Raw genomic sequence first — 24277 nt, 5'->3', positions numbered from 1 at the left:
TTGTGGGGCCTGTATTCTGCCCCACGTCTTCTATAAATTTTCCAAAGATATGTTCAAATATGCACAAAAGTAGAGAGACAGAGTACCACAAATCCTCATTTACTCATCCCTAGCTTTGCACTTAGTTCATTTTTGAGGGTTATTCTGTGAGTGGTTGTAATATTATTTCATACAACGAATACTAGTTAATTGTATTTCTACATTATTTGTATTGTTGTATAAACATTGAGATTATAAAGTATTGTTTAAAAGCTATTTTGTAGATTTTATTTACTACTAATAATTATTCTAAATGATATAAAACAGTTCTTCTAAATACCCTTAAGGCAGAATATTGTATTTATAAATCAGGAAAAGTAGGAAGGACACAAAAAACCTAATATTCTGACACCCCTCTGTACAAAAGAATACCTATGGCCAACATTCTAACACCTTGTATCTAGATAGCAATTGGGGTTAGTTTGGACATTTCCTAGCATCATCTGGACCAATCTTCTGCCTGGTGGAAAATGGAACCTCATTAACAGCACTTTTCAAGTCATGGACTAGTGTGGCATTTATTATTTTATGGTACTGAAAGTGTTTTGCTCATTAATGAGTTTTATTCACATTAAGTAGCATTTTGCAAAATATGCATGAGCTATAAAACTAGAACACTTAATATTCATGCTTGTTATACTTTAATACATTGCCTAAGAGTTCAGAGAGGAAATGGCATTTGTGTCCTGCATATGCCAGTATTTCTAAACTTTCCCATTAGTATTCACATTAGAGGTAAGTGAATGAAAATAAAAATTATCTGGAAATTGAAATGTTTCTGTATTACATTTGAGGTTTTCATTTTCTAGAATATATTATTTTATGATTTCAACTCTTGTAATCTTGTTATTACCATGTGGCCAATACATAATACATAAATTACACACGTGGAAAGATTTGTTTGGGGGGGGTGGAGTGGGGTAGCAAATGGAGAATAAAGAAAAATAGACACAAGTTCTGTGAGATTATTCCTTCTTCTTACTGAAGGAGCATCAGAGCTCTCCCCAGGGCTACAGGGAGATGAATACTGTTGCTCCATACTCATCCTGTCAGCTCTGAGCCAGCTTCTGCATGTTTAAGTTGAAAAATTCTTGAAGAGCTTGGTTTTCCCAGCTTTTGTCAAAATCCTTCCTGTGGTTATGTTCTTCCATTGTAGGCTAGTGTTTGTCCTCGCTACATTGATAGAATAGTGGTGTACACATCTTATACCACTTCTAGGGCATCATAGGCACTCCGGGATGCTACACATTTACAATAACAACCACAGCAACAAAATAACAATGGTAACAAATGATCATTGACTTATTATCCATTCAATTATTGACTATGTGCCAGCCACTGTTCAAAGTAATTTATATATATTAGCTCATTTAATTCTCAAAACACTAGTCTATCTCTTATGTTCCCTTTTAAGAAAACCTTTCCAGAAGCCTCCAGCAGATTTCCCCTAAAGTCTCATTGGCCAGAATTACATCTCTTGCCCATGCCAAACCTTTAGCTCTCCTAGGCATTTATGGACAGCAAGGTCTATATCACCCTTCTTTTGCCCTGGTTTGAGGTACAATCTTCTTCCTTGTCTTCTGTGCATAATCCCACCCAGTTAACACTATAGCAATTCTGTCCCAATCATCCCAGGCATCTGGGACCACCACCAGTTTGCACAACTGTGGGAGTACCTGTGAAATTTGGCGATCTTGGAGGAATCTCTTTCTCTGAGACAGATAGACAGACAGAAAGAGACATATTTTTCCATATATAATATTTATTGTATCATACCCTATGCAACTGTTTCTTAATTTTTCACCTACCATCATTCTCAGCTTGTAATTGTGTTAGATTTTCTATAAACCTTTCTGGACTTTACCTCTTGCCCTGTGGCCAATATTGAATCTACATTCTACCTGCCTTGACTGTCAGTACTCCCAGATCCCTCTTCCTTTATGAGTCCATCTCCCTTGCTCACAGGTGACCAATCAAGCACCATGATGTGTTTCTGTCTTCAGGAGTCACAATTGACAAGACCCACTTTGTCCCCAGAGGTCCTTACTCTCCTTGTGGACACTATCCACTTACTGTGGGATGTTGACCCATTCTACTTTGGAATCACCTTCCCATCTATTTTTCCAGGAACAGATGAAAATAATGTCATTATTTTCTCAGCAGACATTGCTTTTGACTCAAAGAATAATACCTAGGTTGATCATTCACTTTTTTTCTCCAGATTTAGCTTCTAATGGCATCTGGCTTTTTCTGAAAATTTACCTTCAAAGGATAAAGATCACCTGATGAATAGTAAATATACTTTTGAATAAAGAATGCCGGGGGTGTTTTCAACTGACTATTAGGATTAAGAGAGTGCTAAGGGCTGAAATCTACTCATTGTGGAAGGTCCTGTTTAAATCCAACCCACATCCCATAGAGCAGTCCCTAATTATTGCCAGAAGTGATAGTTCCCTCCTTGTGGATTACTCATAAGGTACTTAATTATTTGTATGCAAAGTTTCATGCAGAATCAGGGCTAATCGTCGCTAGCCGACCCGAGCGTTCAGCTCGTGTGCTCTTCAGTTCTGCACCCTTATGAGCAGCCGCAGTGCAGAGGCAGAACTTACAGGAAATACACACACCCGAGCGCTCCCTGTAGAAGCTATTTTATACGAGTGGATTTTTATAAATAACCACAAGCTCTACTTATCTATCAAATCTCGACACCCAGCCTCCCCTGTTTTCCCTGGAGACGTTTGCCCTCCCCAGAGGAGTGCCAACCGAGGCTAGAGAAGAAGGCCTTCAGCTTCCTGCCTCTGCCTCTTCCCCCCGAGTTGCCAATGTTTGCATGTGTCATGACAGGTGACTCCTGATTACCGAACTTCTTATCAACAACAAAAAAGAAATTAGGGTTGAGTTTCGCTGCATCGCACTTTATCTGCATTTCCAGAAATAAAGTGTGCTTCAGGGAGGGAAAAAAGGTCATTGGACCACGTTCATTATCAGAAAAAGAAGATTGTAAGCGGAATTCTTGAGCACGGGGCTCTTCAAACTAAATTTTGAGCAAGAACAATCAGTTCTCCTTTATAATATCACATATTTAAAACACACTCTGGAGCTCAAGCTTCTTGATGGCAAAGAGGGAGGAGGCTTAGAAGGGGGCCTACTGATCTAAAGATAATGGACACTCAGGTTGCCCCCACTTGGTCCTGACCCCTGAGTCCTCTGTGTGTGCTATGGGTGGCAACGTGCACTGTGAAGTAATGTGTGACAAGCTCCCCAGGTCAAATCCTATCCTGGCATTTCTCAGCCTCTTCTCAGCTGGTTAAGTAGCGCACTCTCCCTCCTGCCCAGAGTAAACTTTCTGTAGCACCTCAGTTCTAACAGGGCTTTTAAATCCGCCCATTTCCTTTGCTTGCTTTTCGAAGACTCCATTGACAAATAGTCGGAATATCCCACAAATGTCAAAAGAGGGAAGGTCCTACTCTCTAGGGGGAGGGGAGAGTCTTAGTATATTGCACTCCTGGATGGAGCTTTTTATTGTTTTGCTCTTGGTTTTGTTTTGTTTTTTCATTTATATTTTTCCCTTGGCACTTCATGTGGAGATTCAGTTACCTCAAACTCTTCTCTCTCAGGCCCCTAACATCTGCCCCAAGAACCCTCGCCAGGCAAACTAGCTACCTCATTTGGAGAGGAGTTCTCGGGACCCGGAGAGTGGGAGTCCTGGATGCCAGTGCCCTGAGCAGAATGCTGAAGGGACAGACAGTGGCAGCTGCCTTAGCTGTTCCAAAGGCACCCCATCCATAACTACTATCATTAGTGCTCTTTCCTCTTTTCCTCTGCTGTTTGGCCTGCGGTTTTCCATCTTTTTATCCTCAGTCAGTCCCATCTCATCTATGTTCTACACTCTTTCTACCATCTGGGATTCTTTGAAATCTCTAGTCTACTGCCGGCTGCCTTTCTGATTTCTCTGGCACTGTGATAGCTTTTTCTACCCCTCCCCCCAAATAGTGTTTTTTTTTAACATCTTTATTGGAGTATAATTGCTTTGCAATGGTGTGTTAGTTTCTGCTTTATAACAAAGTGAATCAGCTATTCATATATATATATATCCCCATATCTCTTCCCTCTTGCATCTCCCTCCCTCCCACCCTCCCTATCCCACCCCTCTAGGTGGTCACAAAGCACCAAGCTGATTTCCCTGTGCTATGCGGCTGCTTCCCACTAGCTATCTATTTTACATTTGGTAGTGTATATATGTCCATGCCACTCTCTCACTTCGTCTCAGCTTACCCTTCCCCTCCCCTCAAATATTCTTTTTAATAATTTCAAGAGGATCTTGAGAAGGAAGAGAAGTAGATGTGTGTTCAATCCATCTTTTAATACTTGAAGCCCAGATTTGTCTTTATCTCTTTTTAAAATCATCTATTAGTGGGAATGTACTTCATGCCTGATCTATCAGACAGAAAGAAGACAACCTTCACTCTTCTAGTTTAAGGAGCTTCCTAAGCACTTTGTACAAATTTTCAGCTAACCTATCTGATTACATAGTCATCATCTGAGCTAACGGCCTTTCCATCAGCCTCTCTTGGAGCTCAGGGTGTGCTCTGTGGGACTTCCACCTCACTCATGACAAATACTGATTTGGTAGCTTTCTGTGGTGATTTATGCTCTGTCCTTTTGGATGATGTCCTTTCTAAATATCATAATTATAGAGATAAGCTATGGTATTTAATTTGAGCACAAAAATGTTATAACATCATCAATTTTCCTATCATTGCTTCATTTTTGGTCTGTTGAACATAGATGTGTGGGGCATCCATGGTTACTGAAGGCAACAGAGAGATTTTAAAGGCAAGTTGAGCTGAAATTTCCCATAGAAAAGCACTCTCTTTCCTTACAATAGTGATTATTTTTGGATACACAGATAAAGCCAAGCTGATTTTATTCCCACTTGTCAACTGCCAAAAAAGGCTCTTTCTACAACATTTTAGAAAGTCACTTTCTCTCTATTTCTCTATTCCACTTGAGGTAATTTAAGCTGTGAGCACCCATGAAATTTCTGAGTGACACAATCTGGTGCTCATGAGTGTAAACATATATTGGAAAATATCAGTCATTAATTAAAATGGATCAATGAGGTCTCCTCCACTTGGTGTAGCTACATTTGTACTTGCATAAGAGGGCTACGCATAAACAGGAACAACTGCTTACTGTACAGAAATCTTATTTCTTAATTAAAATCACTCCAAGTATCTGGAAACACTGGAGTCATCTTCAACTCACACACTGGTTACCAACTAGTAGGTTTGCTCAAAGGCCTGTCTTCCACGTGCACTGCCAGTGCTCCCCTTCAGGTTACTTAACCCTCGATTTCCCTCATGTAATTACCTTCCTTTTTTTTTCCAGTTTCTAGGTTTTGTAAAAAAAATTAATAGACTTTATTTTTAGAGTCTATTTTTAGACTTTATTTTTCTTTTATTATTGAAGTATAGTTGATTTATAACATTGTGTTCATTTCAGATGTACAGCAAAGTGATTCAGTTATTTTTTTCTGATTATATTACATTATAGTTTATTACAGGACATTGAGCAGAGTTCCGTGTGCTATACAGTAAATCCTTGTTACTTATCTATTTTATATATAGTAGTGTGTATCTGTTAATCCCCTTCTCCTAATTTATCCCTCCCCCACTTCCCCTTTGGTAACCATAAGTTTGTTCTCTATGTCTGTAAGTCTGTTTCTATTTTGTATATAGATTCATTTGTATTATTTTTTAGATTCCACATATTAGTGATATCATATAATATTTGTCTTTCTCTGTTTGACTTACTTCACTAAGTATAATATTCTCTAGGTCCATCCATATTGCTGCAAATGGCATTATTTCATTCTTTTTTATGGCTGAGTGTAAGTACTCCATTGTGTATATGTGTCACATCTTTATCCATTCATCTGTCGATGGACAGAAGGAGAGAAAGGGAGAGGGGGAGAGAGAGAGAGATTTTGAGGAGGACGAAGGAAATACAATAAGTAAATACTGAACATTAAAAATGACATGAGTAGTGTATATATGTCCATGCCACTCTCTCCAAACATAAAATAGCTAGCTAGTGGGAAGCAGCCGCATAGCACAGGGAGATCAGCTCGGTGCTTTGTGACCACCTAGAGGGGTGGGATAGGGAGGGTGGGAGGGAGGGAGATGCAAGAGGGAAGAGATATGGGAACATATGTATATGTATAACTGATTCACTTTGTTATAAAGCAGAAACTAACACACCATTGTAAAGCAATTATACTCCAATAAAGATGTTTAAAAAAATTATAAATTAGGTACTTCCATGGAAGTCCAGTGGTTAGGACTCTGCGCTTTCACTGCCGAGGGTGCAGGTTCAATCCATGGTGGGGGAACTAAGATCCCACAAGCCACGTGGCATGGCCAAATTAAAAAAAATTATAAATTATAATTATAAAAATTATAAATTAGACCAAATTATCAAATTTTCGTTCTTCTTTGAATATGTTTGAAAGAAATGAAGAAACGATATATCTCTCTATCTCTCTATGTATATATCTATCTATCCTGAGCAAGTATAGATTGGGGGCTTGTTCAGCCAGAAGCGTTTACAATTTAGGGGACCCAGTTAGGAAAAAGAATGCAAATTTAGGTATGAACATGAATAAAATTTTCCCCTGCTCTCCAAAAGTAGAGTGTTCCTATGAAACCTTTGGTAAGTAAGGAAACTATTACCTTAGGACACATCTTGCTGTGGGAGGCACAAAATGAATGGAGACAAAGCACAGCTGCTCACAGACACAGCTCAAAGCTATGGCGGCTGGATGCTGAGATGCTGAGTGTGGTTCCCAGGAAGGAGCTTGGCCATGACAATCTCACTGCTTGGGGTGCACGCGGCTGCTATAAAGGCTCAGCTCACTGCAAAACAAATGCTGACCCTATTTTCGTTTTTCGCCTTTTTTTGACAAAAGGCAAAAATCCTCTTTCAATTTCTTTCAGTTAGCGAAAACAGGTACTAAAATAGGTCTTTCGCAAAAGCAAAGTGGCATAAAGCAAACTTTTGAAAAGCGGGAGATACCTGTATTTATTTAGGCTAAGAAAGAACAACAAATTGCAAATTACAAAATTGATAACTACTACAAATACGATTGCATTTTCCAAAAACATTCTGTGACAGTTTGCAGTCACAGAATATATTAATAAGGATCAGAGACGGAAGTCAAATATGTTATCTTGCTATTGACGTTACTTGTCAGATCCAATGGTCACTTCATTATCTTCCTCTTAGTCCATCGCTCAGCAGCATTTCATATAGTTGACTACTCCCTACTTGTGAGACACTCTTCTTTAGGCTTCTACAACATGACATGCTTCTGTTTTGCCTTCTGTTTCACTGGCTGATCTTTTTCAGTCTCTTTCTCTGGCTCCTCCTCTTCTATTGAATCTCTAGAAAATGGAGTGTTCCCAGAATTTACTCCTGGAACATTTTTCTGTTCTTTACTCTTTTCCTAGGTTATCTCATTTTGCTACATGGTTTTAAATAGCAAGCGTATTCCAAGGACCCCAAATTTGTAGCCTGCCTGACATCTCCACTGAGCCTCTGATTTATCAGGACATATCCAACTCCTACACAATATCGCCGCTTGGCTGCCAAATAGGCATCTCAAATCTAGCACATGAAAAACAGACATTTTGATTTCCCTCTAAGCTCATACCCCTCCTGGTCTTTGTAGATCTCAGCAAATAGTACCACCATTAATCTAACTGCTTAAGCCAAAACCCTCAGACTAATCCTTGATTTCTCCTATTTCCTCAGCTCCGTGAATTCAATCCATCAGCACATCCTCTCAACTCTGCTTCCAAAATAGTTTCGGAAAATGTTCAATTCCTTCTATTTCTTTCATCACCTCTCTGGTCTAAGTCACTATCATATTCTTAGATTTTGTAATGCCTTCCTAACTTACATCTCTGCCCCCATTTCCTTACCGACAGTAGCCAGAGTGCTATTTTTAAAATGTAATTCTTATCATGTCTCTGTCATGCTTAAAAGCCTCCATTGGCTTGCCATTCTACTTGGAATACAATCCAAATTGTTTACCCTGGCTCACAAACAACCACCTATGTGACCAGGGTACGCTGCCCCTCCAATGTCAATTCTCAATGATCTCCTGAGCTCACAATGCTCCAGTCACACAGGCCATTTTCTGTCCCTTGAAAAGCCAATCTAGTTCTTTCCTTGGGGCTTTTTCACTAGTTCTTCCCTCTGCCAACAATACTTTTCTCCAAAAATTTTACCTGGCTGTCTTCTTGACATCACTGAGGTCTTGGCTTACCTCCTCAGCAAGGTCAGCCTTGAAACTCTTACTTGAATAGCAATCTCCCCCTAGTCATCATCACATTCCCTTATTTTAATCCTCTTCTATACAATTATCTTTGTCTGATATTTTATGTTTTATTTATATTTTAAATCATTTTTGGTTTTCTCTCCCAACCAGAATATAAGCTCCATTTGGGCAGGGATTTTCGCTCTCTTTTTTATTTACTGCAATTTCCTCAATACATGTGACAAAAAAATGAAAGTATGCTTAAGTGAGTACTATCAACAAAAGTAGGTGCCTACCTCTCAAATCATGGAAGAAGATGAAAGCAACTGAATACATTAAATTGGGATTACTTGTAAAGTGCAATACATTTTTTCTTTTTCTCCACTATTCCTTTAAATCCATCTTGTGGAATATTTTTTGAGCCCATGTAAGAAATTTTAGACAGTCCTTATAGCTTATCTGCTCAATCTTAGTTGATGGAAAGTCCTCTGGTTGGCTTTCCTTTGTAATAGTTTCATTTTAGTAATAACTATGTAAAGTCTAGGGTAATAATAAAAATAAAACTTTGAATTCAAAGTTGAGAATTCTATCCCTCAACTTTGAACTTCAAAGTGGAGGATTCTATCCCTCATGTACACACTTCTCCCTTACACATCTTCTCCTTTCTTCACTCCCCCCTCCACAGCATGGCTCTAGTTTCTGACATCTCCAGGATAGGAGAAAGGTGGGAGAGGAGGTCAGGGTCAGGAAAGGTCTATCTTGACTGCAACTTGAGGAATCTGGTGTTGGTGCCTCTAGCCTTGACAGATGTTTAAAGCTGCCTCTCCTTGGGCTTGGTGGATGATCAAATCTGACTCTTTTCCTTGGAGATACATAGATGAGGATTCTCTGAGGTCCCCCAATAGCAATAATCAGTCAACACTACTTCTCTCTCTCTCTTTTTATTTTATTTATTTTCATTAATTAATTGATTTATTTTTGGCTGTGTTGGGTCTTCGTTGCTGCATGCGGGCTTTCTCTAGTTGCAGCGAGAGGGGGCTACTCTTCACTGCGGTGCACGGGCTTTTCATTGCGGTGGCTTCTCTTGTGGAGCACAGGCTCTAGGCACGCGGGCTCAGTAGTTGTGGCTCACAGGCTCTAGAGCACAGGCTCAGTAGTTGTGGCACAAGGGCTTAGTTGCTCTGCAGCATGGGGGATCTTCCAGGACCAGGGCTCGAACCCATGTCCCCTGCATTGGCAGGCAGATTCCTAACCACTGCACCACCGGGGAAGTCCCTCTCTTTTAATCAGAGAATTTAGCATTCTTCTCTTTTAATGGGGTCACTTTACCTTGATAGGCAGTCGGCTTGGGTAGGATTTTAAAAGGCTTCAGGTGAGTGTCTCTCTCTACCACCTGGTCCACATCTCACATTTGGTGCATGGGAAACACTCCTGAATCCTTGTTCCCATTCAGTGACTGCAAAGCTGAATCCCAATGCTGCTTGTTCTTTCAGCAATGACACCTTAGGCCAATAGTCATGATCTCTTTTGATGTTAGATTCCTCAGGCATGTATGTCTACTGTGCCCTCCACTCCCAATTTCTAGTTCTAGCTCGTAACTAAACAAACGTGAAAAAGGCATCTTATTAATATTCATACAATTAACTAATATCAACGTACAATGTATTAATATTATATAATATCAATTATACTAATATTAATTAAAATATAATATATGCAAATTTATTAAAAAGTGATCCGGAAGTGCCATATTATCACAAGAATGATAGAAATGTGAGGTTGCCCACTAATAGAATCCTACTCAGTATATCAAAAGAAATGTATCTGCCAAAATTTAAACCCTATACTTGAGATACAGCATTTAACATTTGTGTTAGTCAAATATGTCTTTTTTGATATTTCCCCCACTGCTTCTAAGTTTATAAATTCTTTTTTTGTTTGTTTGTTTGCGGTACGCGGGCCTCTCACTGTTGTGGCCTCTCCCGTTGCGGAGCACAGGCTCCGGACGCGCAGGCTCAGCGGCCATGGCCCACGGGCCCAGCCGCTCCGTGGCATGTGGGATCCTCCCGGACCGGGACACGAATCCGTGTCCCCTGCATCGGCAGGCAGACTCCCAACCACTGCACCACCAGGGAAGCCCAAAGTTTATAAATTCTTGACCCTCAAGAGTTGATAAACATTCACTTATGATTTTTATATCTTCCAAATTTTCTGTGTCTACTTCCTTCACAATTAAAAAATAAATTATTTTTAATATTGGAATTAATATTAAACCCAAAGTATAGACCTATAAACATATTGGACAATCCTTTACAACTTGACCCCTTTCTCTTTAAACTTAGTGCAAGATTAGACTTCCAAAGACTTCTCTAGTAGTCCTTGGAATGATGCTCTGTGTCTGTCATCAATTCATCCTGTCTTGTGTAGTGGAAAGCCTGTAATAGGAAGAGGATAATGGAAAGAGTAAAGACTTTGGAGTCAGTCAGATCTAGGCTCAAATTCCAACTATCTCATTTAGTAGCTCTCTGACTGTGACCAATTCATCCAACCCCTCTGAATTGCATTTGTAAAATGGTGGCAGAACCTGGGTTGCCATGAGCATTAAGTGAAATAATATATGTAAAGCATCCAGCGCATAGAAGATGCTCAATGAATGTAAGTAGTCTTTTTCTCTCCCCCGACCTATCCCTCTGGGCATTTTGCAACTAGCTCAATATTCATTACTGACATGCTTATCAGGGGTAGTTGTTAAAATTAATTTCTCTATGAACTGAGGGATTCAACTGGCTCTCCCTGAATTAAAAAGTATAAGATAGAAGTTGCATGCTCCACATAATATAGCACAGAACATTCTGGTAGAACATAAGTTCAACTGAGAGTTAATTCATGAAAGCAAGGTTCTTTCCGATATCTTTTGCATATCAGTCAGCTTCTGCTAAGTTATCCTGTGGTAACAAATAATAAGCCTCCAAATCTCAATATCTTCCAACAAGAAAAGTTTATTTCTCATTCACCTTTCACAACCTTTACAGGTCAAGTGCAGTTCTACTCTCTATCCCCTTCATTCTGAGAACAAAGCTGAAGCAGCAGGCCCTTTCTGAGACATGCCAGTCTCTGGGCAGAGGGAAAAGCGAAGGAGAAAAACCACATGCCACATGATGACTCTGAGAGCTTCTACTCAGAAAGTGGCACATGACACTTTAGCTCAAAGTTCGTTGGTCAAAGCAAGTTACATGGCTGAGTCTGATGTCAGTGAGTTGAGAAGTATAATTCTCCTGCAGGGATGACCCAGTCGTGAGGTTTTAAGCAAGGTTGGGGGCAACAAATCTTATAACAATACAATTTAGCACATATGGTCTCTCAAGTATAAGGTTTTCATTTAAGTTAACTACAGAGTATCTGAAGCTGAGGTAAGACAGCTGTAACTTGAATAAAATGGTGTAATGGGTGAGCAATTCAGTCATTTCTGGGTTCTGTTCAGTCCATCACTGCAGTGTGTTACCAAACTCTCTTTCTGGGCCTTAGAATCTCAGACTATGTTTTCTGTTCTGCAGAGATGCATCCCTTCAGCCACGATGGAACATTACATCCTCTGGCTCTTCAAAGGGTCTAGACAAGAATGGTCTATTTTGTAAATGGTGCTTCTGTGTCTTTTGTTGAGTTACAGTTGAAAATATTGTCCAGCTGTGCTTCTTGGTGCTTCTTACGCAGAGACTCACATGATATTGTCAGACTTTTTTTCTGCAGAAACAAAGCTTGTTTCTGTAGATGAAGGTGTGTGATTTGTTTCTTCAGACAATGACTAAAGAAAAGATCCACTGTGTTTCCCTTCTTGGATTTTCATTGCCAGAAATCTTAGTACCCAATTCAGTGCCAAACTGTAGTCATTGACTCAACTCAGCTGCCTGGTAGAATGTTCTCTTTCTGCTGACTTTAAATAGTTCCTGTTCCACTGAATTCCCTGATTGTCCAGGTTTGCATTTTTGACACTTCTAACCTGTCTCGAATGTTTTGGGAAATAGTCCAAATAATGAATCCTGAAAAAATAAAAATGTGAACCACAATTATAAACTAACTCAGAAGAAAATGTTCCAGTTCTCACTACCATATCTACAGAGAGATGGAGCATATTATGACCAAACTTTAATTCACTGTAAAAACTCCAACTCCTAAACCCTAAACTGAAAAAAAGTTCAAAATAATGTTTATGTGTGACAGAGTGTGGCATGTACATGCTTTTATGTGTTGGATTCCCCAGCTAGAATGTGAACCTGATGAAGACAGGGTGCATGTCACATTTGTATTCCCAGCATCTGCCATGTAACCCCACAGGGAAAGAAGCATATCCTACACATAGGGCACCTCGCTATGTGGTAGAACTCAGGGGGTCAAGTAACTTCCCTGAGATTACAGAGCTAGGAAGTGGCAGAGGTGGAATTATAACTGAGTGCTGGATCATTCCAAAGTCTGTGCTCTTTGAATTATACCAATATTTCTCAAAGTGAAGTAACACATGTGGAATTGGTGAGCCATTAGATTGGTGGTGCATGTAGGAAACTTTAAAATTTTAAAGTTACCCATTTATTTTCATGTGTCAAAATATAATTAGCACAGAACACCTCTGATTTCATGGGTATTATGAACTAAGGTGAAGCACAGATAATTGAAGTAGAAAATGTGGGTCAATTAAAAGAACAATCTTAAGTAAACAATAACATGGGTGGTTTAGGGATACGGTAAGTAGCCTGTAGGTGTCCTTGGAATGACTGAAGTCTGGGAAAACATGTTACCCCTGCTGCTTAACCCTCATCTCATTCCAGTTGACACATTTATCACATAACATATTCATCCTATGATACCGTATATTTAATCTGAGATCTGTCATGCCACTGCATGCCAGGCTCTCCGCTTCTCATTATGCTTTCAGTAAGCACCTCAAAGACACCTGAAATCAGCCACATCTATGGTGGATGGAATTTTTTTTTTAAGTTACAATCTATGGACATTTCTGCCCACCAATTCTAAACATGTATTTGAAAATCCTTTCCATTCTAAGCTTGGTTTATCCTCTACTGTGTGGCGATCTCCCTCTTCACTTTAGTTTTTTAAATATTTATTTATTTATTTTTATTATTTATTTAGGCTGCACCAGGTCTTAGTTGCAACACACGAACTCTTGGTTGTGGCATGCATTCGGGATCTAGTTCCCTGACCAGGGATCAAACACCAGGCCCCCTGCATTGGGAGCGCTGAGTCTTACCCACTGAACCACCAGGGAAGTCCCTTCCTTCTTCACTTTAAAATAGCAATTTCGATGTAAGTTAGTTCAGCTGCTCTGTTCCCTCAATCCAAGGTCAATTATCAGCTCTGATTAAATAGGGTATTGTCTCTTTGCATTTGTGATATTAGCTTTAAAAACAAGGATGGCTGAGACCCAGATATCAGGTGAATCTGTGCCATATAAATAGAAAAGATAACAAGGTACTTCAGTTTTCTGCTAGTAAAACTTTATGTAGGGTGTTGGTGACTAAAATTATAGGCCTTTAGAATGTCAGGAAGGGGAAAAAACTTGTGGTAAAATAGCATAGAGTTTGCCTCTCTGTAATAGTTATGATTTTTTCCTCACTTAAAATAACATGATTTTATGAGCTTATAATACCTGCTGGAAATTAGGAGGAGTACTGCATTTTGCAGGTCATTAAGTGTTGATTACGTAAATATTTCTGGGTGAAGCATCATTTGAATTTTCCTCCAAAAGCAAAAGTGACAGTATTTCTCCACCCTTTTTGTTATTATTTTCTCAATTATGTGTTTGTAAAGCACATAATTACTCTTGGTTATTCTCACGAGCATTCATTTTCATATCTAGCAACAATCTTAGGTCTGAACAAACTTTTGCAAAAGACGCAGTAATCTATGTACTGTTCGCTGGAACTAGTATTTATGCACATTTTAGTTGATTTTTCTATAGCTAGTTTTCATTATCATGACATTATTTTCTCTGTCATGTCTTAATCTAAATACATATTAACATGAATTAATTCAGTTTTAGCTGGAGGACTCTTTAAACAATGGCTATAGCTCTGTTGGTTATATCTCCAGATGGAAAGTGATTGAGGAATGATGGGACCCGTGATGGCTGAATCTTGGGCTAAACACCAATTACTCTCACAGCTTCCCCAGAAGATGGAAGGAGATGGACTAGTATTTCAAACAAATTAATGTAGTTTAACTAACCCGGGTATATCAGTTTGGGTCTAATCAAAAGACAGAAACCACACTGATTTGAGACCTGAGAAGCAATGAGTTGGTAACTGGCACGCTAGGTTTTAGCGTTCACCACCTTGTGGGTGCTTGGTCCCTCTGCTTCTCTCCTCACCCCCTCATCCCAGTGTATTTTGAATACAGCAGCCAAGATGAACCTGTTAACGTGGACAGTCACATGGAAATTAGGTCATATTAGTCTTCTTTGCAAAAACCTCTAGTGGCTCCCATCTGACTCAAGAGAAAAACTAAAGTCCTTAAATCCGGCAGGTCATGTACAATCTTTGTCCCCCCCTTTACCTCTCTGACCTCACCTTCTACTCCTCTTCCCCTCCCTCAGGTGCCACCTAGCCACAATAGGACTCTTGCAGTTCCTCAAACATGCCCGGCAGCCCCTGCTTCGGACCCTGGCACGGGGCGTTCCCTTTTCCTGGAGTGTGCTTCATTGCCATAGCACGGGCCCGCTCCTTCACTTCCTTTACTCAATGTCACCTTCTTATTAAGACTTTCCTTCGGTATCTATATCATGTTGCAACTTTCTCTTAACCCTTTAGACCCCTGTTGTATGCTTGGTTTTTGTATCTCTTCACCCCCTGGAATTCTATATACCCATCATCTGTCATGTCAGGGTTATACTAGTGCCTCTTCTGCAGGAATATTGTAAAGATTTTATAAATATAAAAGATTATATATATCTATACACTATATTATTATATATTATATATTATATATATATAATATATATAATATATAATAATATATATAGCCTGTAATGCATAGAACACTCAAGAAATGTTAGCTACATAGAGCCAACAAGCCCTAGGATGGGTGACCTATGAAAAAAACGGTGTGTGCCATTTGGAAATTCCTTTTTGCCTAAAGGCAGGCCTAATCCTACACTGAAAGCTGGCCAAGTGGCTACCTTGTCCCACATTTAAATGTAGACACTCAAGACCTTAACGTCTGATGGCAGGAAGAGGCAAGTAGAGACAAACATAAGGAAAAGTGTACCAGGGGAAATGAAGAACATGGCCCTCTGACCAGACATGGCCAAAGAGGGCACACTAACAGGAGTTGGCCAAGGATATAATAAAGTCATGTTCTAAGTGCAGGGCTTGGCTGAGGAGCATAAATAATTTCTGACAATATCATATCATGAGCAGTCATTTGAGACGTTGTCCCCAAGTGCAGACACACCCACACCATGCCTCCTCAGGTGCCTACTCCACCCTGGTTTGGTTTTTGCATCATTTCCATCCATCTAAGTGAGAGATTTCGGGCATTTTAGATCCCTTCCTCCTTCCCTGCTTCTCTCCCAGTTCATTTCCAAGATCAGGGTTGCTCGCTTGTTACCTCCTTTCTAGTCCCACTGCTCCAGTCCATGCCTCAGCATTTCTCAGGTGAACTATTGTAATAACATCCTAACTAGTCTTCACATCTCCCCAAGGCAACATTCACACAGCTCCACTTGCTCTGATTCTGAGGGCATGCCCTGAGTGTTTCCTGTATTTCATACATTGTGGCCGGTGCTTCACCTTTATCATTCACTCCATTCTGCCAACCACATTTTGTGCCTGTGACTGGTAAGAGTAAATAGTATCCAGGCAGAAGCAAGTTCAGAGAGGTTAAATGGCTTGCTCTAGGTCTTTCACTAAACAGTGGCAAGGTTAAGTCTCACGATTCTCGCACCACCTCATACCTGCCTCTCACACCTCTTCCTAAAACACAGATCCCTTTGCAAAATGTAATTTTTAAATCTGGGCATTCAAAGATCTTCATAATCTAAACCTAGCCTACTTAAACTTTATCTCCCATCTAATTGGCCCTGACAATTCATGCTCCAAGTTAACCAGTTGACTGCTTTCCTCCCAATATTCTAGGGACCACAATGCCCCTATAACTTTGCCTGTGCCTTCTCTCTGCCTGGAATACACATTCCTCCTTTTTAGTTGACCAAAAGTCCTATCATTTTTCAGATTCAGGTTAATTGCTACTTCCTTCATGAAACCTTCCCCAACGCCTCTTTGGCACGATTCGTGGGATTTTCTTTTCTGTCCCTACAACACTCTGCACTTATGTCTAGTATAGTATTTTCCCCATTCTGCCTTCTATTACAGATGTTCATATATTTGTCTCCTCTCTCCAGACCAAAGGTTCCTTCTGTGCAGGGACTGTGCCTGATTTCTCATCAATTTTCATCACCTAGCATAGTGCCTGGCACATAAATTGTTTTAAGAAAGACCTGTTGAATGTGGAATGAACATGGGACTTCTCCAAGGTGGTAGTTGCTCTGAGTTATCAGGTTAATCCCCACCTGCTGTACTGAGCATATTCGGCCAGGCCCCTCTGTCCAGGATTAGGGGCCTCTCCTGCAGGCTCCCAAGATCTCTTGTGCACTTTGAACATTGAATTGTAATTATCTGTTTATGTATCTGCCTTCCCTGTTATGTATCATGTGTGAAGCCCAATGACTGTGACTCAGTAAATGGGTTTCAACTGAATAAATGAAGGCAGACTGGACCTACACCATGCCTGGTAGTCTGCCTGTGCTGAAGAGATATGCGTTCTCTCATGCCCTTCTGAGGCTAAACCATTTGAGTCAACCCACAATAAGTCACAGTGTGATTGGCAGAGAAATGGGCAAATCACTTGTTCTCTGGGGGAAATGGACAACTGTGGAACAGTTTGACCTTAATGGTGATCAGAATTACCAGAACTGTTACTGCTGCTTCCCATATAGACCTAGCCTGAAACAAATGGACTGGATATTTGGCCAGCATAGGCACACCCATGGTCAAGGTAATAGTAAACATGAATATCTACTGCTCATCTGCCATGAAGAGAGGTCTATCCGTTACACTTCCCATTTCAAGAATATCAAATTCTGACAGTCAATTTCAACAAAACTCAACAGGAGATTTGATATTTTACAAGAATAAGTACATGGAAAATGGCCAAGCAAACTGAACTATGTCATGGAGGATGGTCTGTGACATTATCAGCATAATGCCTTTACCTTAGTTATTCGGTCTCTTGATGGAAAAAGACAAAATATTTGCATGTGTAAATCCTTCAATGGTACTTTTTTCTTTTCTGATATCAACTCACCTGGCCTCAAATTTTGTAAACCAGGTCACTTTTTGATTCTCACAAACATGATATTTTTATGAACATAATAACACAAAAATATGTATCAGTGCCAATGTATCTGAAATATTTTCTATCAAGCTGTAACCTTTTCTATTCAAAGTAGTATCTGAGTCTTTTTTCCTTGCATTCACAAAACCCGCTGAGAAATTCAGATGATATCATCTGAAATGTAAAGGTATGTTTAGTAAAATTGGTTAAACCCACACGTTTATTCAAGGATGCAACAGCTAGATAGAGCTGCTGATTGAAACTGGAGCCGCAGGCTCCCGGCTCAGTTTGAATCACCTCGGATGAGTGAGGCCACATGACAGATCAAACGTGTTCATAAAGAATATTAAGAGGAGTCAAAAGAGATCCCCCGAGGGGCTAGGATATAGTTCCCAGGGTATTTAGAGAACATCTGCGCCCTCTCCTAGGAGTGGGCAATAAGTGTTAAAGGTGCCCGGATGGTGTATGCACCAGGCTCATGAGGATGTTCTCAGAACTCTATCCTTGCCTGTAAATCCTTTGCAGGGTTTCAGCATCTCTAATTCAAGCCCCCTCTCCCTCCCATATTATCTCCAGTGGTGGCACAAGCAGCAGGCGAAACCATGTAACAGGACTGTTGGATCACGACATGTGTGTCTGTCCCTCTGCCTCACTGCAGAACCCACGGAAGTTAGACACAAAGGAACGAAGTGATCCTATTATAGTAAGTAACTCAAGAGAAATGCCCAAAGAGTAAAAGTATCCTTAAATAGGGTAAGAGCTCTTCTCATTCCTTCTTGGCAAACTCCTCCTCATCTATTAGCACCACATTCCCCCTCCACCGTGGGAGTCTTGCTAAGGTCTCGGGTAATAGGCATACACACCTCTAGGCTGCCCTCTCTATGCCGGGCAGTATGGGAAGCAGAGATGAAAAAACACGACCTTTGTCCTCAAGGATCTTACAGGCAGAAGGGAAAATAGACACATGAACATAAAGCCCCAAATATTACAGAGAAATGCTGCTCTAATGGAACTATCTACAGAATGTAATAAGAAAATGGTGCCTCAGTCTGCCTGGGAAAATTATGGAAGAATTGTCTGAAACTAACTCTTTTTTTTTTTTTTGCGGTACGCGGGCCTCTCACTGCTGTGGCCTCTCCCGCTGCAGAGCACAGGCTCCAGACGTGCAGGCTCAGTGGCCATGGCTCACGGGCCCAGCCACTCCACGGCATGTGGGATCTTCCCGGACTGGGGCACAAACCCGTGTTCCCTGCATTGGCAGGCGGACTCTCAACCACTGCGCCACCAGGGAAGCCCGAAACTAACTCTTGATCTTACTTAAGCAAACAAAATAATGTATTAAAAGGTTTCAAAAGGTGTCTCAAGGATTCCAAGAACAAGGGATTGAAATACTAGAGGATTTTTTTTTTTTTTTTTTTTGCGGTACGCGGGCCTCATCACTGTTGTGGCCTCTCCCGTTGCAGAGCACAGGCTCCAGATGCGCAGGCTCAGCGGCCATGGCTCACGGGCCCAGCCACTCCACGGCATGTGGGATCCTCCCAGACCGGGGCACGAATCCACGTCCCCTGCATTGGCAGGCAGACTCTCAACCACTGCGCCACCAGGGAAGCCCACTAGAAGGATTTTTGTTTTTTGCTTCTCATCCTTAGTATTTTTGAAGAGTTGGCTTTAGTTTCTCTCTCTCTCTTTCCCCCTTCTCTCCCTCCCTCTCACTCTTTTTCTCTCTCAACCACTAATCAATACTTCAATGTATCCACAGTAAAATATGGCCATGTGAATTTCCAGCCTCATTTAGACAGTGTTTCCCAGGAAAAGAAAAATCTGATTGGCCTACTAAGCTCAATGTGTACCCAATCCAGTATGCTTTAACTAGGGGTCAGGGTCACATGACAGGAATATTACTGCTGGGTCACGGACCCCTGGAGAGTGAGAGGCATTCCCAGTGAAATGTGTCCGGGCTGACACCAACTGGTACTCACTACACAAACCATATACAAAAAGTTTCATTATTTCTATGTCACTGAAACATTAGTATGACATGGGGAGAGAGGAAGGAGATGAGGTATAATACTAGGCAGGGCAAAATTTTAAGGACTATGAATTGAACTTTGTTTTATAAAGTGATATGATAAGCTTTGCAAAGAGCAAAAACTATATAGCACTACTGATTGAAGTAGAGAAAAACTGGAGAAGCAACAGTTCGGAGATTATTATTGTATATTATTATATATAACTGTATATTGTATATAATGATATTGTGTACAATGACGATATTGTGTGCAATATTATACATGATATATTGGATATAGTACTGTGTATTGTACATGTTGTATACCATTAGTACTATTGATTTTTTTTTTTTTGGCTGCACAGCTTGTAGGATCTTGGTTCCCTCTCCAGGGATTGAACCCGGGCCCTTGGCAGTGAAAACTTGAAGTCCTAACCACTGGACTGCCAGGGAATTCCCATTAGTACTATTGTTGAACTTGAGGTACTTATATTGAAGTGAGAGGCTGCATAAGAGCTAAGATTTATTGAGTACTCACCATGTGCCAGGATCTCCACTTTACATATATTATCTTATTTAATCCACTCAAATTCTCAACCAGATAGGTATATGGTTTGCCTCCATTTTGCAGATGAGGACTCTGAGGCACATAGAGATTAATGTGCACAGGGCCATACACATCATAGAGCCAGGGTTTGCATCCTTGCAGTCTGACTGCAGTCTATAGACTTACCTTCTACTGTCTGTGGCTTATAAGTGCAGCTACTGATAGATGCTGGTCTGAAGATTGGGTACAGAAGTTATCTTTGTTGTACTTAGTACTTTATACTGCCTGTCTGTCTCCTCCCCTAAACTATGAGTTCCTTAAGATTAGGGATGGAGTCGTTCTCATTTCTGTACCTAATGCCCAGCACAGGAGTTGGCACAGAGAATGAGATGATGCATTCTGTGGGTGTACTGGTTTCACCGAGATTTCTGGTTCTACTCTCTCCCGTGCCTCTTGAATTTAGCCATGACCATATGACTTTCTTTGGCCAATGAAAAGTGAGCAGAAGTTATGTGGTTGACTTTTATGTGGAAGCATTTTAGAGTCACAGTGTGATTCTCTGTGCTCTCTTCCTTTGCTGTGGTAAACCTTGGAATCTCATCTTGATACGGAGGAATTATAACATGGTACAGCCTCTGTCAGCCAGGGTCCCTGAGTGACTACATGGAGCAGAGATCCAGCCCCTCACCCCTGCCAAAATATAGTGGACATAGAGCTTGAAGGAGAAATTAACCTTTATTAATTGAAGCCACTGAGTTTTGAAAGTTGTCTATTACTGTAGCATAACCTAGTCCATTCTGTCTGGTACAGTGAGCAATTGTTATTGGTTGAGTAATAGTATCTCTCCATCATTTCAATTTCCTATTCCCCATACATCAACAATGCCAGCATAATTACCAGAATCTCTTTTGGACGAGTAAATTTTGTAAACAGTGGTGATGAGACATTAGGAGCAGTATGAGAAGCCTATTTACCTATTATCTGAGGAAGGAGAACTTTATTTTCCCTTATAAAATATTTCTAATAATGACTTCAGTAGTCTGAACTTGTGAAATTCCTCATACCTCAGGTCAATATTTTAGCGCCAGGAACTGTTCTAGCACTCCAGATGCAGAGACAAACAAAATGAGTACATTACACAGTACGTTAAAGGCTGGAAATGCCATGGAGGAAAGTAAAGGAGGGAAGGGGCTGAGAGGTTACAATTTTAAATAGGGTGGTCCAGAAAGGCCTCTTTGAGAAGAAGGTGAGACAGACCCGTGAGGATATCTGGGGGAAGGCTCTAAGGTAATGCAAGACAGAAGTGCCAGAGGCAAGAGTGTATTTGGTATTTTTGAGGAACAGTGTGAAGGCCGGTGGTCAGAGAGGTAACAAGGGGAGGGGGCAAGTCATGAAGGGACTTATGGGTCATTGGGAAGACTTTGCCTTTGATCCTAAATGAGATGGAACGCTATCGCAGGGTAACTCAGGTTATACCTACCTTACTAAATTAAAAGCTTGGGATTTTTATGTTCAATTGCACACATATATTAGAGCTTGAAACAGCAAAGTGTGTGCATTTGTGAATAAACAGAGTTTGCAGGACACAGTGAAAGACCTCCTGCTTTACCTAAAGTGCTACTCATTTCCTTGCTCTGTAGTAGTAGTTAGCCGGTTGCCCATCATCAGTACCACCACCACTCTGGTCCAGGCCCTCTTTCTGTCCTTTGCCCCATGACAATGATCACAGAAGTCCTTCAGCCTGCATCTTTTAGCACTCACCCCACTATTTCACAGGACGGGTAGAATGAACTTCCTTGAGTACTGTTCACAGCCTCTCACCCCAGCTCACAGTCAGGCCTTCAACTAAACTTGGCACTTCCATTGAACTACAAAAATGTATTCACCATTGGCTGATGCCTAAGAAGGGTTGCCTTAGAACCGTGCCTTTCAAGCTTCTTCTTTCCAATATCCCTAATGGCAGAAGAGAGCCTGGAGCAACTCAATTCAAACATGAAATGTTTTTAAAGTCTCCTACTTTTTCATAAAATTTTATGCAAATTTTGCATAAATTCCTATTCATTATGTATCCATATTTATTTTAACCTAAAATAAGGTTTTCCCTCAAGTCCTTAAGGGATATTGATTTTTCCAAGAAATGTGTCCTGTGGATTGTTTACTACGTTATCTTAGATAATCAGAAAAAGAAACGTGCCTGGACTCTATTATCTTAGCTCCCCATAGAAATGCCTTCACGATGATTTAATGTTATTTTCTACACTTTTATAGAGGTCTGGCTAAGAAAAATCCATGTGAAAAAAGTACCTGTGTCTTTTATCAAAGTGTACTCACAAATACTGTCTAAAATCATACTCAATATCCTTTATACCAGGAGCCATGCAATACATTTTAATCAAGTTTTTCCTTTGACACGGGGAGGGGGAAGGGGAAGCTGGGACGAAGTGAGAGAGTGGCATGGACATATATACACTACCAAATGTAAAATAGATAGCTAGTGGGAAGCAGCCACGTAGCACAGGGAGATCAGCTTGGTGCTTTGTGACCACCTAGGGGGGTTGGATAGGGAGGGTAGGAGGGAGGGAGACACAAGAGGAAAGAGACGTGGGGATATATGTGTATGTATAACTGATTCACTTTGTTATAAAGCAGAAACTAACACACCATTGTAAAGCAATTATACTCCAATAAAGATGTTAAAAAAAATGTCATGAAGAACCTAGGGGTAAGACGGGAATAAAGACACAGACCTACTAGAGAATGGACTTGAGGACATGGGGAGGGGGAAAGGTAAGCTGTGACAAAGTGAGAGAGTGGCATGGACGTATATACACTACCAAACGTAAAATAGATAGCTAGTGGGAAGCAGCCACATAGCACAGGGAGATCAGCTCGGTGCTTTGTGACCGCCTGGAGGGGTGGGATAGGGAGGGTGGGAGGGAGGGAGATGCAAGAGGGAAGAGATATGGGAACATATGTATATGTATAACTGATTCACTTTGTTATAAAGCAGAAACTAACACACCATTGTAAAGCAATTATACTCCAATAAAGATGTAAAAAAAAAAAAGTAGCTAACCAGTCATTTCATAAGGGCACGTTCTTTACTTCTCTCCGTAGCTCTTAGCTCCATCCTCCACTCTCAGTTTGTTTATTGTCTGTCTCCCCGACTTGGAATGAAAGCTCCATGTGAATAGGGACTTTTGTCTGTTTTGTTTACACTTGTATTGCCCACACTGAGAATATGGCCTGGCACATAATAGTAGCTCAAATGTTTCATAAATGAATAAATAATTAGTTAAAAGAACCATAACTAGAAGTCAGGAGACCTGGGGGTGATAACAAAATGATTTAAATAGTTTGAGCAGTTGTGCCCACAATTTCTACCTAATGAGTTTACATCTAGAAGTGAGTGTGAACTGGGAGTCTGGACCCGTAGTTGGCCTCAGTTCCTACTTTTTGCACATGGATTGAGGATGTGAGCACGCTGTATGTGACTTTTAGGCAGTGTAGCTCTTATATTCAATCCAAACTACTTATTCTCCTGCTTAACCAGAGAAACACAGCTATTTCCAACACTGGAGAAAAAATGGTTGAGCTGACTTACTGAGAGATGGTACATAGGTCTCCAAGACGATAGCATCTTAAAAGATTTTCAAGTGTGATTTTGACTGTGCTTGATTTTCACCTTCGACTGACTTTGTAACTTTATCCTTGAGTAATATGTGACTTCACTGTAACTGTGCTTTATTCTTTCAAAGAACCTTAAAATTACATTAATGAAATCTTCCTTCCCTCCTCCTTTCCTTCCTTCCTTCCTTTTTTTTTTAATCCTTCTTTCCTTCCTTCTTTGTCAAAAAGTGGCTAGGCAGACCTGAATGTAATGGGAAGGCACTTTAGTGGTAGCTGAGACCCATTCAAGGAGGATGAGCAAGCTTGGCAGGGTCAGGAAATTTGAGTA

This window comes from Hyperoodon ampullatus (genome assembly GCF_949752795.1).
Source record: "Hyperoodon ampullatus genome assembly, chromosome: X".
Lineage (NCBI taxonomy): Eukaryota > Metazoa > Chordata > Mammalia > Artiodactyla > Ziphiidae > Hyperoodon > Hyperoodon ampullatus.
Note: the sequence above shows the minus strand (reverse complement) of the source record.